Source organism: Acomys minous, assembly GCF_964271855.1.
Source record: "Acomys minous genome assembly, chromosome: 8".
NCBI lineage: Eukaryota > Metazoa > Chordata > Mammalia > Rodentia > Muridae > Acomys > Acomys minous.
This window is the reverse complement of record NC_140489.1, coordinates 11560939-11573906: the sequence shown is the minus strand read 5'-3', so window position 1 is coordinate 11573906 and position 12968 is coordinate 11560939.

Sequence of the window (12968 nt, the reverse complement as noted above, 5' to 3'; positions counted from 1 at the left end):
AAGACAGGAGACCCTTAGGGGCTCAGGGCCACCTAGCTTGGCTGGCACTGCCTCAAACAAAATAAAAAAGAGAGGACCAGCATCCAGAGGTGTTGCATTGTGGCACACACATATCTGTAGCAACCTCTTCCCTCACCACCACCAGCCGGAGCAAAGTCTAAGTTGACCACTCACTCACTCTTCCTAGGTCTGAGCCTGGGTCAGTGACTTCTGCTGCTTCATTTTACTCTCTAGAACTCCTAAGTTGGGCCTGTGTCTGCCCTGAGTCAGGGCTCAGGACTGTCTGTTGCCCCTCCAAAGACAACCAGTGGCAAGGTCTGCTCTTCCTATGCTGGAGGGAAAATGGATTATAAAGGATTACAGACCGACTTGGTGGCTGATTTGGCCCAGGGGAATGGTTGGCCTCAGCTGCTGTGACTACACAGCCCTGGGGCCTCACTAGCATTTGTTGTGGGCTGATAAAGCCAGGCGCCTGCTGGCTGCGAGGGTTCAAGCTTCCTGGTTCTCAGGGCCCAGAGGCTCTCTCTTCCCGTTCCTGCAATTCCCACTTCATCTTTTCCCTGTATCTCCCGGAAGAAAAGGGATGGAGACCTGCCATGACTTATCCCCCATGTTTCTGGGACACTGTCCTGTCATCTCTCTCTTCTCTGGGCCTGGGGAGTCAAAGCCTCAACCTCTGACTCAGGGAATCTAGTGTTTGCAACAGCCAAGGTCTGGCCCCTCAAGCTCCCAACAGGATAGGAGCCTGGGATGGCTCTGGAACTGGGGACAGAGAGGGACCAAGGTCACCCTTCTGCTGCAGTCACTGATCTGGGTACTGAGCACTCACCAGCAGGCAAAGGCCCCCTTTCTATTTCCCACCTTTCCCCACCCCCACCCCCGCATGTTCCCCATGCCTAGCTGACACAACACCAGAGCTTCCTGTTCAGAAATACCTATCCTGGGAGAGTCATAGGCACAGTGTTTTTTGGGAGCTCTCCCCACAGGACAAGCAGGGTCCTCAAGAGCACCCGGGCAGAGGATGCTGTCAGGGCTCAAGAGACAGGAAAGCGGACAGGCCAGAGTCTCTAAGGTCAAGGCAGAGCCCAGGTGGCCAGGGAAAGCTGTTCAGGGACAGTCTTCTTCGCCAAGTGAAAGCAACTGTAAAGATTGAAGAATAACAACTTCTCTCTTCAGGAGAGTTGAGTGGGCACGCAGGTGGTCCAAACTTCTGGACTCCTCTCTGCCTCTGCCTCCTGACTGCCATCTCTGAGGCTGCAGTGTTTAGTGGGTCCCCTTTAATTTCCATCTACTCTTCCTTCCTTCTCCCTGTACAGTTACGGGGTTCACATACCTGCCCAACTACTGTGGAGGGTGGCAGGAGGCAGGTGCTTCTAAAATGCAGGGATGTGTGTGTGTGTGTGTGTGTGTGTGTGTGTGTGTGTGTGTGTGTGTGTGTGTGTGTGTGTGTGTGTGTGTATGTGTGTGTGTGTGTGTGTTATAGGGGTGAGTTCCCTTTCTCCTCTCTGTCCTGGTCCCCTCTGGACTATAGCTTGACTACAAGCAAGACCAGGTGACACTAAGGAGCCCTCTAGTGGCCTGAAGAGTTGATGCAGCCAGCTGCCCACTTGCTTACTTCCTGGCCTCCACTGACAGAGGGCCCTTCCCTTTACACAGGTGGATGCCTACAGAGGGCCACTCCGTGTTGTCAGGCCATTTAACAGTAATTGTTCTGTGAAATGAGCAAGAACCAGAACACAATAAACCACATGGATGTGGGTTATCTGAAGAGAGACATTGAAATTGCATCTCTCTGCCGGGCGTGGTGGAGCATGCCTTTAATCCCAGCACTCGGGAGGCAGAGGCAGGCGGATTGCTGTGAGTTCGAGGCTAGCCTGGTCTACAAAGCGAGTCCAGGACAGCCAAGGCTACACAGAGAAACCCTGTCTCAAAAAAAAAAAGAAACTGCATCTCTCTACATAACCCTGGTTGTCCTGGAACTCACTATGTAAGCCTGGCTGGCCTCGAACTCTATGCCTCTTATGTCATCACTCAGGAGGGATCCCGGGCACCTGTGTGAAGGCTGACAGGGTCACAGAGACCTACTTTTCCTGGATCCAGTTATATATTCTGTGTGTATGTGTCTTTGCTTGCGTGTGGGCTTGCATGAGTGTGTTAGCATGTGGCTTTGCATGTACGCATGTATGTTTGCAAGTGTGAGTGAGGTTAACCTCAGGCGTCCTTCAGGAATCATCTACCTTGGGTTTTTTCTTTTCTTTTTCCAATGAAGAATAATTTAAAAAAGAAAAAATACTCTGTGACAGGGCAGTGGTGGTGGTGCACACCTTTAATCCCAGCACTCAGGAGGCAGAGGCTGGCAGATCTCTGTGAGTTCAAGGCCAGCCTGGTCTACAAAGAGAGTTCTAGGAGAGCCAGGGTTACACAGAGAAACCCTGTCTCAAAAAACAAAAACAAAAACAACCAAACAAAAGTCTGTGTCTGTATGTGCCTGTGTGGGGGTATGTAGATATGAGTGTGGGGATCCTGCAGCTGGGATTACAGGTGGTTCTCAGCCACCTGATGCAGGTGCAGGGAACTGAACTCTGGTCCTCTGAAAGAACTACACACACTCTTAACTACAGAGCCATCTCTCCAACCTCCAACCTTGTTTTTCCAGACAGAGTCACTCACTGGGCCTTGAGCTCCCTAACTAGACTGGCTGGTTTCAGGGACCCCCGGCCTGTTTTCCCAGCATTGCGATTACAGGTGCACACACTAGCCAGGTGAGGTGGTACATACCTTTAATCCCAGCACTCGAGAGGCAGAGGCAGGTGGATCGCTGTGAGTTCGAGGGCAGCCTGGTGTACAAAGTGAGTTCAGGATAGCCAAGGCTACACAGAGAAACTGTGTAGCCTTGGAAAACAAACAAACAAACAAAAAACAAAACAAAAACAGGCGCACACATTTTATGTGGTACTGAGGCATCTAACTCAAGAAGTAATTTATTGACTGAACAGTAGCCCTGGCTATCCTGGAACTCAGTACATAGACCAGGCTAGCCTAGAACTCACAGACATCTATCTGCCTCTGCCTCCCAAGTGCTGGGATTAAAGGCATGTGCCACTATACTCAGCTTACTCTATGGTTTGAATTTGCCCATTTCTCTTTAACCTGGCATTGTGGCGCTCTGGTCTATTGCCGCAGCCTACTGTAATCCTTTGTGAGAGACCCTGAGGTGGTGGTGTGATTCATATTTCTTCAGCCTTAATGTGGGGCTTCCAAACCCACACTATGATCATATACATAGAACCTTTCATTTATGTATGAGCAGATGGGAGGTGGGGAGAAGCCTCCACTGGGACCTCTGCTCCGTTCTGGACTGGGATTTGGACCTGCCTGGGAAAGTTTGGCCAGGAGGTTAGGGAGCAAACTTGCTATGTTTACATGAGGGACTGACTGATTTGCCTCCCTGGGTTACAGGGACACATGGAAGAGACAAGACCAGAGCCCAGAAGGTACGATCACCTCTACAGCAGCATCTGCTGAGACATGGCTACATCCAGACTAAGCTCCTCCAAGGGAGTCTTGTGACATGCTGTGGCTTAAAGAGAGCCCAGGGACGGGTGCATCAACCCACACCAGGCAGCTGCAGGAAGGCACCGTGGGAATCTATGATGTCTGAGAAATCATGCTTGTAAAGTATATTGCTTGGGGACCCCAGAGACACACATCAGAGCCAGTGGAAATGTGGGCCTTGCAGTTGGGTGCTGCAGAGGTGAGTAAAGGCTACAGCCCTGAAGGCCTCAAATTGGAGCTCTGGTTCATTGCCATGGCCTACTGTAATCCTTTGTGAGAGACCCTGAGGTGGTGGTGTGCCCGAGGTGGCATTTGCGATCCTGTAAAGGTCTTACTCCAAGTGTTACAGGCAGTTGAAACTAGGCATTCACCATTTACCACAGCTGGGGTGATTAGATGGGGAGCTGCTTCCACAGGCCTGGTCTGTCTACAGGCCCACCTTCACTGCAGAGCAGAAGGGCCGCCTCCGCGTTCCTATCAGCCTTAGCACAGCCCTGACTCCCGGGCGTGTGTGTTTCTCAGAGTTACGGCTTTGAATCTAGCACTCTGATAGTCAGTCTCCTCACCACTCAGCACAGGATCAGACAGCCCTGGCCTGTGAGAGGAACACATGCTACGGAGTCAAGGCAGAGCATCACATATGGCTGTAGCTCAGGGATGCCAGAAGGCGTGGCAGGACACAGGTTGTGGGTTGTGAGGAGGGGAGGGATGGCCGGCCTTCTCCACAGGGACATCTGGCGGACCTCCACATAGAGGCCCCAGAGGCTCTGAGCACAGAGGAGTGTGCTAGGGAGCGCCCTCCAGGACTTCTATGTTCACCTCTGTGCAGAATTCCCTGCAGAGCTAGGGGTGGAGGCCCCAGCGGGCAGGAGAACTCTGTTAACAGAGCTGCTCCTTGCTGCCCAGGCTCTGACTTAGTCTGAAACAAGAAAAGTGTTTCTATCAACACAGGGGGCAAAAATAAGTCTTGCTGAAGCAAATACATAAACAAGTAGTTCAGGACTTCTTAGAGCCTTTAGTGGACAACATCATGTCCTAAAAACGTCTACGATAGGGCTGGAGAGATGGCTCAGTAGTTAGGAGTGAGTTAGGGTCAATTCCCAGCACCCACATGGCGGCTGCCAACTGTCTGTAACTCCTGTTCCAAGGGATCTGAGACCCTCATACGATACACATGCAAAACACAAATGTACATTAAAAATAAAATAAATTAAATGTTAAAAAAAAAAAAGTCTAGGAGGGCTTGGTATGGGACGTTTCTAATGCAATCTGTGTGATTTGAATGCAAAGGCCCCCATAGACTCATAGGGAGTAGCATTACCATGGCCTTGCTGGAGTAGGTGTGGCCTTGCTGGAGTAGGTGTGGCCCTGCTGGAGTAGGTGTGGCCTTGCTGGAGTAGGTGTGGCCTTGCTGAAGTAGGTGTTGCCCTGCTGGAGTAGGTGTGGCCTTGCTGCAGTGGGTGTGGCCTTGCTGCAGTGGGTGTGGCCTTGCTGCAGTGGGTGTGGCCTTGCTGCAGTGGGTGTGGCCTTGCTGGAGGAAGAGTGTCCCTAGAGGCAGGCTTTGAGGTTTCAGCAGTTCTAGCCAGGCCCAGTGTTTCTCTCTCTTCCTGCTGCCTGCCCATCCAGATGTAGAGCTTCTGCCTGTAACGGAAGTTTTGGTTTCTTTGTAAACTCAGTTATGTTATGCGAATATGTTTTTGTTTTAATCCCAAATGCGGGATTTTAGTTTGGGCTTTAGTTTGGCCGTAGTTTATAATTGTCTTGTGTGGGTTGCGGTCTTTGTCAGCTGGTAACAGCCTGCCTCGTTCAGCATGGTCTAGGACTCTGAGGAAGATAAGTAAGAGAGTGTGGAAAGAGAAGGTGTGGTGTGCGGTGGTGGCGTGAGGGGTATAGCACTTTGGAGAGACCAGAAGCCAGTGTGGCGGATGGAGAGAAACGTTTCAGTGCAGCAGCTCGGAGGAGACTGCTGCTGCATTTGCTGTTGACGGAGACTGGTATTGCCCCAAAAGAACCCAATAGACTCTAAACAGCTGGGAGAAATAAAGGGGTCTGCACCCCCTCTCCCCACTAACATTCTTTCCCATACTCAGGGTTAAAGGGTTGGTGAGAGGGAGGTAGAAGCTTCAATCCCCTAAATAAAATAGTTTAAAAACAAGCTGGGCGTGGTGGCACACGCTTTTAATTCCAGCTCCCAGGAGGCAGAGGCAGGTGTATCACTGAGTTTGAGGCCAGCCTGGTCTAAATGAGTCCAGAGCAGCCAGGGCTACACAGAGAGACCCTGTCTCGAAAAAGAAAAGAAAAGAAAAGAAGAGAAGAGAAAAGAAAAGAAAACAACAACAAAAAACAAGCGTCAACACTTGGCTCCCTGTCCAGCACCGTGTCTGCCTGAACTCCACCATGCTCCCTGCCGTGACAGTAATGGAACTGTAAGGCAGCCCCAATTAAATGCTACCTGCATTAAGAGTTGCTGTGAGCCGGGCGTGGTGGCGCACGCCTTTAATCCTAGCACTAGGGAGGCAGAGGCAGGCGGATCGCTGTGAGTTCGAGGCCAGCCTGGTCTACAAAGTGAGTCCAGGATGGCCAAGGCTACACAGAGAAACCCCGTCTCGAAAAGTTGCTGTGGTCATGGTGTCTCTTTACAACAATAGACACCCTAAATGAGACACAGCCTGACCGTGGCACACTCAAGCAACCCCAGCTCTGGCAGAAAACACTGAGATACCACACAACATAGCTTGGGAATTATTGGAGGAGATTGTGAGGAGTCTCCGACTCTCAGACTTCTTGGAGTCAGCCTGTGAGTTAGAATATGCAGCTACCTAGGAGCTGAGGCCAGTCCTGTCTGCACATGTTCCTTCTAGCCCCTCCCCTGCCTCACCTCTCCCCTCCCACCTCCATCCCCCCCCCTCCCCAGTTCCCACACAAACAGGACCCCAGCTTTGCCAGGAGCCACTGTTCCATCGTGGTCCCTGGAGTGCACTCACATCTCCCAGCCCTATGATTTCCAGCTCTGCAGCTCCCTACCCTGCAGGCTGGAGGAACAGCCAGAGGGAACCAAGGCCCTGGAGTCATTCCATTCCTGGAAGGTGGCTGTGTGTGTGTGCCCCTGGCTAGCCCGGTTGCCTCACCCAAAGCCAAGGGTCAACAGGCATGCATTGGCTGGCCTAGTCACAGGCTGAATGGCATCTGGGGCTCCAGGGGCAGCCTAGAGGGTGAGGCCTGGCTGCTGGGAAGAGGGATCCAGCAGGTGTGAGGGTCAGGGCGGAGGGCGGAGGGTACAAGGTAGAGCTGGGGACGGAAGGATGAGGGAGCTAAGGAGGAGAGACAGCCTCGAGATCCTGGCAGGGCAACCTCAAGGAAAAACAGCTGTGGGGCTAAGTTATGCGCCCAGTGCGTTAAGCATGTCTGTCTTTCTCTGGGCCTCAGTTTGCCTACCGAGGCCACAAAGGATGGGCTTAGGCTGAGGGCATCTGATGGGCTCTGTGGTGACTGGCAGAGGAGTCCTGACTCAGCTGGGGAAGAGCATGCACTGCACTTTGAGAAGATCAGAGTTCAGTTCCCAGCACCCACGTCCACTTAGAACTCCAGGGGAGTCTCTGGGTTTTTGTTGTTGTTGTTGTTGTTGTTGTTTGTTTTTTGACTCTTGGCTGTCATGGACTTACTTTTGTAGACCAGGCTGGCCTAGAACTCACAGCGATCCACCAGCCTCTGCCTCCCGAGGGCTGGGATTAAAGGCGTGCACCACCACGCCAGGCCTCCAGGGTAATCTGATACCATGGTGTGTGTGGCTTCAGTGGGCACTGCACACACACAGGCACATGTATAAAAATAAAAATAAGAGCCAGATTCTCCCTCCTGCCCCATCTTTTCTGATCTACTCCAGCTCATTTTCTCTACTACAAGAAACGCCATAGGAAGGAATACCTGGCGGTGGTTGGCACATGTCTTTAATCGCAGCACTTGGGAGGCAGAGGCAGAAGCAGGCAGATCTCTGTCTGAGTTCAAAGTCAGCCTGGTCTACAGAGTGAGTGCCAGGACAGCCAGAGCTCCATACATAGTGGAGATCCTGTCTTGGGAAAAGACAACAAACAAACAAACAAACAAAACACAAAGCCATCACAACAAAACCATGGAAGTGGCCCAGGCCCTACAGTCCAGGAGGGACTCTGGCATAGAGAGAGCATGCTCCTGCAGATTGTGGCTCCCAGCGGAGAGCGTTTGACCAGGCTGAGATTGGAGCACAGTGCTACCCAACATAGTGCTGGGTGTGGCCAGAGGGCAGCTCTAGGACTCGGGTGAGCGGTTGGAGCCCTCCACTGCCACCAAGTCCACTGTGGCCTACACTGGCAGGTTACTGGGTCCTAGGTTCATGTCTTGATCTCTCTGCTTTAAAAAAAAATTTTTTTTTCTTTTTAAAGACAAGATCTCAAGCCGGGAAGTGGTGGCGCACACCTTTAGTCCCAACACTCAGGAGGCAGAGGCAGGTGGATCTCTGAGTTCTAGGCCAGGCTGGTCTACAGAGCAAGTTTCAGGACAGCTAAGGCTACACAGAGAAACATTGTAGTCTGGGCTGCTCTCAAACTTGCTGTGCAATGGAGGACGACCTTGAGTTCCTCATCCTCCTGCCTACCCCTCCTGAGTGCTAGGATAAACCGTTCACACCCACTCGCAGTGCCCGGATCACACCCACTCGCAGTGCCCGGATCACACCCAGGGCTTGACGAATGCTTAAACACTGTACCATTGAGCCGTGTCCCTGGACTGACACACCATCCCCCTTTCTGATCCCATTGTGACTCACTGCTGCCTTCTCTATGAGCTGCCTCAGTTTCTTCATCTGCATGTGTTGGAGAAACGATAGCAATGGTGAGGGAGCGGGGAGTGGCTTCCTGAGGGGTACGGAATATCAGTAAGATATTCTAGAGCGTGGGAAAGAACTGGGGAGCCCTTGGGCTCCAGCAGATAGCTGCATCAGGGGAGAGAATGATTTCCTGGACTCTCTGACCCAGCCCTTCCCCTGCTCCATGGTTTGGGGGGGGGGGAGGTGGCAGGAGGATGGGGAGGGAGGGAGTGGGGGGGGGCGCTGGTGCTGGTGTTGCAAGCCGCAGTGTGAATCCTGTTCAAGACAAGACCAGCAGAACACCAACACTGTAAACACCCATCTCTGCTTTCTGCTTTGTCAGATTTCCTGGTTGTAGGCAGTTGTGAGCTGCCCAGCGTGGATGCTAGGAACTGATCGGAGGTCCTCTTAACCACTGAGCAGCTCTACTATGCTCTTAAACACTAAAACACATCATGTTTCACAGTGTGCTGCACAGATCCTCATGTGGTATTTGTTTGTTTTTTAGATTTTTTGAGACAGGGTTTCTCTGTGTAACAGTCCTGGCTGTCCTGGACTTATTTTTGTAGACCAGACTGGCCTCGAACTCACAGTGATCCTCTCCTCCCTCTGCCTCCTGAGCACTGGCATTAAAGGCCTGTCCCACCACACTCTGCTTTTTAAAATTTTTTATGTTTTAAACTCAGGCACCTGAAAGGAATGTGATTGAATATTGCCACTGGCAAAGCCTGGAGTGTGTTATTGGATGTTCCTTTCTCTGTTCTTGGTGATTTTCCATACATGTGAAATGCTTATAAAAGCCTTGGGCTCCTGTCTGGCTCTGTGCCTGCCTGGATCCACTCCCTGCAAGTCTGGAGTAGTGGAGTAACTGCCAACTCACCCCGACTCCCAGTGCTTTCCTAGCACGAGGCTCCCAGCCCCAGGCTTAAAGTGACCTGAGGAGGCCTGACTCAGGGAAGAGGGATTAACAATTGAATGGACCGCCGTCTTCCCCACAGATGAGGCAGCAGGTGGCCCAGCAGTGAGCCAGCTGCTGAAAGCACACCTCCCCTTCCCAGGGAAGGAGCCCACCAGCCTGTAGTTGGTGGCTGGCCTGGAGAAGCTGCCCACACTGAGAACTCAAGCCAGAGAGAGAGAGTCACTGGGTGCAGTTCTGCTAGCCTACCTGCCCTGGCTCTGGAAGCTGACAGAGCCCACTACTGGGCCCCTAGGAGATGTCAACAGTGTTCCTGGACCCTCATGACCTCACACGGCCCTCAAAACCAAGGGGCTGGGCTGGGATGGAGACAACAGAGGCTTGAACTCACCGCTACCCAATTTCCTGCTCAAAAGACAATAAAAGGTTGCTGGAGAGATGGCTCAGTGGCTGCTCTTGCAGGGGTTGGGGGGCTGGAGGACTGGTTCTGTCTCTCTCTCTCTCTCTCTCTCTCTCTCTCTCTCTCTCTCTCTCTCTCTCTCTCTCTCTCTCTCAGGTTTTTTCGAGACAGGGTTTCTCTGTGTAACAGCCCCGGCTGTCCTGGAACTCTCTCTGTAGACCAGGCTGGCCTTGAACTTAGAGATCTGCCTGCCTCCCGAGTGCTGGGATTGAAGGTCTGCGCCATAGCCCTGGCCTGGGGTTCATTCCTAACAACTATGGGTGGCTCACAACTCCTGTAGCTCCAGCTCTGTGCATATGGTCCCCACTTCTGGGCTCTAAGGGCACCCCTCTGCAGACACACACATACATTTTTTTAACATTCCAAAATCTTTTTATTGATTCTTTGTGAATTTCATATCGTGCACCGCAATCCCACTCATCTCCTAGGCCCTCCATATCTGCCCTTCACCCTTGTAACCTCCCCTCCGAAGAAAACAAAAAGAGAAAGAAAAAAATAATCTCTGCGGTAGTTGCAGTGTGTCACACAGTATATCCTTTTGCCCAAACAGCTTTAGTTGTAAATGGTCATTGCGTCGAGGCGTCCGTCTGGCTTGAGGTCTCTGGCTTCTGCCTCACTGTCAATACTGGACTCTCTCATCGTGACTCCTACAGCTTTGGATCTGCAGGACGGGCTCTTTCATGGCTCCAGCAGTTCAGAGATGGCGTAGATCTTGGGGTGGGGTCAACTCAGAGCCCTGCATCTGGGCCTGGGCGGGAGATGGGTTGGTAAACCCACCAGCTCTCCCGCACCTGCGCCACCGGCTCGGCTTCTCCCGCTTTGCCCAGGCAGGGCGCAGGGCCCGCTCTCCCACTTTCCCTCCCTCCCTCAGGGCCCGCTCTCCCTAGCTCACGCTAGCAGGCATTCTTAACATTTTTAAATAAACTTATTTTAGTCAGTGTTAGGTTGTGTGATGCTGGGCGTGGCTGTCACGGCCTGCCCTCTACCTAGGGGCGGGGCTTCCTCTCTCCCAGAGGTTGATTATGTAAAGCAGACATTTCGGTTCCCGCCCTTGTCCTTTTTCTACCTCCCTGCCTTCTCTCCTTCCCATCTTCCCATCCCCCCACCGGCAGTGTGCGCTCTCCTTTCCCCTACCCCCACCCCTCCCCATCCGCGCTTCCAATAAAACTGCATTTATACATTATAGCTTCGTCGCTAATTAGCTTATTCTGATTATATAATCAGTCAGGGCCAGCCATATGGAAGTTTATGACCCATTCTCAGTTAAAGAACTTTTAAAAAAAATTAAAAAAAAAATGACTTGATGCAATGACCAAAACATTTATTTAGTTACTGGTGGGCAGGGTGTCATGGTGCAGGAGGTGGGGCTCAGGGAACAACTTGGAGGAGTTGGTTCTAGGCTTCTAACCTGTGAGTCTCAGGGATCCTCAGGCTTGGCAGCTTTTGCCTTTATCCCCTGATCCATCTCACTGTGGGCTTCTCCTACCCTTGGAAGGCGGTTTGCTGGACACCGGCTTCCAGGTGGCAGGGTCCTCTCGTTGGTCTTTGTGTACACCCTCCCCTGCGCTTTCCTGGTTTGCAGGTGTCCCAGGAGATGCTAGCTCATTGTTGCTCCTTCCTGTTGCCCTACGGTTCAGCCCCCAACCCCTAGCCCACTCCACCCCGCCACCTTTGGCTTCCTTCAACATTTCTCTTTGTTCTGGGTTTTCTGCAGTTTGAATGTGACATGATTGTGTTGCTCCTTTGTTATTTACGAGTTTGTGCTCTCATCTGTCCTCTGATATCGGTTATACATTTTAGAAGACTTGACCATTTTCACCTCAAATATCCTTTGTCCTTGTTTCTTACTTTATTCTCTTTCTGGTTCCTAATTTCTCATGTAGAGTTTTTGAAATGTCTTTAGCCATCTCCCTCTTGTCCGTCCCTTCCTTTTACCCCTTTTGTGGGTCAGCCTTGAAGGCCACAGCAACCACTAATCTTAGGCATTCGCCTGGGGATGGGATAGATGGCTCAGAGGTCAAGGGTATTGGTTGTTCCTTCAGAGGACCAGGGTTTGCTTGCCAGCACCCACATGGAGGCTCACAGCTGTCCGTGACTCTAGTCCCACGGGATCTGATGTCCTCTTCTGGCTTCCCAGACACCAGACACGCATGTGACTCAGGCATATACGCAGGCAAAATATCCATACATATAAAGTGAGTTCATTCACCCTGTACATTTTTACTTCTGTCAATGCTTTTCCCTTTTTTATTTTTATTTTTTCCTTCTGGTTTTTCGAAACAGGCTTTCTCTGTGTAGCCTTGGTTGTCCTGGACTCGCTTTGTAGACCAGGGTGGCCTAGAACTCACAGCGATCCACCTGCCTCTGCCTCCCAAGTGCTGGAATTAAAGGCAGGCGCCACTATGCCCGACTAATGCTTTTCCTTTCTACTATACCTTTAACTTTTTATTTATGTGTATGCCAGTGTGTGTGTGTGTGTGTGTGTGTGCGCGCGCGCGCACATGCACTCATAGGTTCAAAGGACAACCTGTGGGAGTCAGTTCTCCTCTTTCACTAGGTGGGTCCTAGAGACTGATTCAGGTTGTGAGTGAGCAGCATCTGTTCTTAATGAGCCGCCTCACCAGCCGTCTATTATATCTTCAATCTTGTTTTGTTCTTGTTTGCTCCTCTGGACTGGAATTCATCAAGTAGGCTAGGATAGCTGGCTAGAGAGCCCCAGGGCTCTGCCTGCCTCTCCATTTTCAGCCCTGGGATTATAGGTGTGACATATAGTGGTCCTCATGCCTGAATCCTCATCCTTCCTGCCCCCATGGGTTCTGGGATTGAACTCAGTCCTCCTTGCAAAGGAGCTTGCTCACTAAGCTGTCTCTACCGCCCCTTTAATTTGCTTCTGCAAAGAATTTTTTTTCCCCAGGGGATGGAAGCCAGAGCCTTCACCATGCTTGGCCTTCAGCTCTTTAATCTGACGGTTTAGCACTCTGTGTTTATATCACCCATCTCTCCCCCCATAGCTCCCTGTTTCCAATGGAGCCTCTACATCTGAATCATTGCCTTTCTGAATTTCCTCCCCGGCAGCACTAGCATATGTGTCATGAGAGCTTGGCCTCTTCCGTCAGACTTTTCCTAAAACTTTGCATCATGCCTTGGTTGGCTGGTTGGTTTGTTTTGGAGAGCAGATGTGATGTTTGGTGACACCA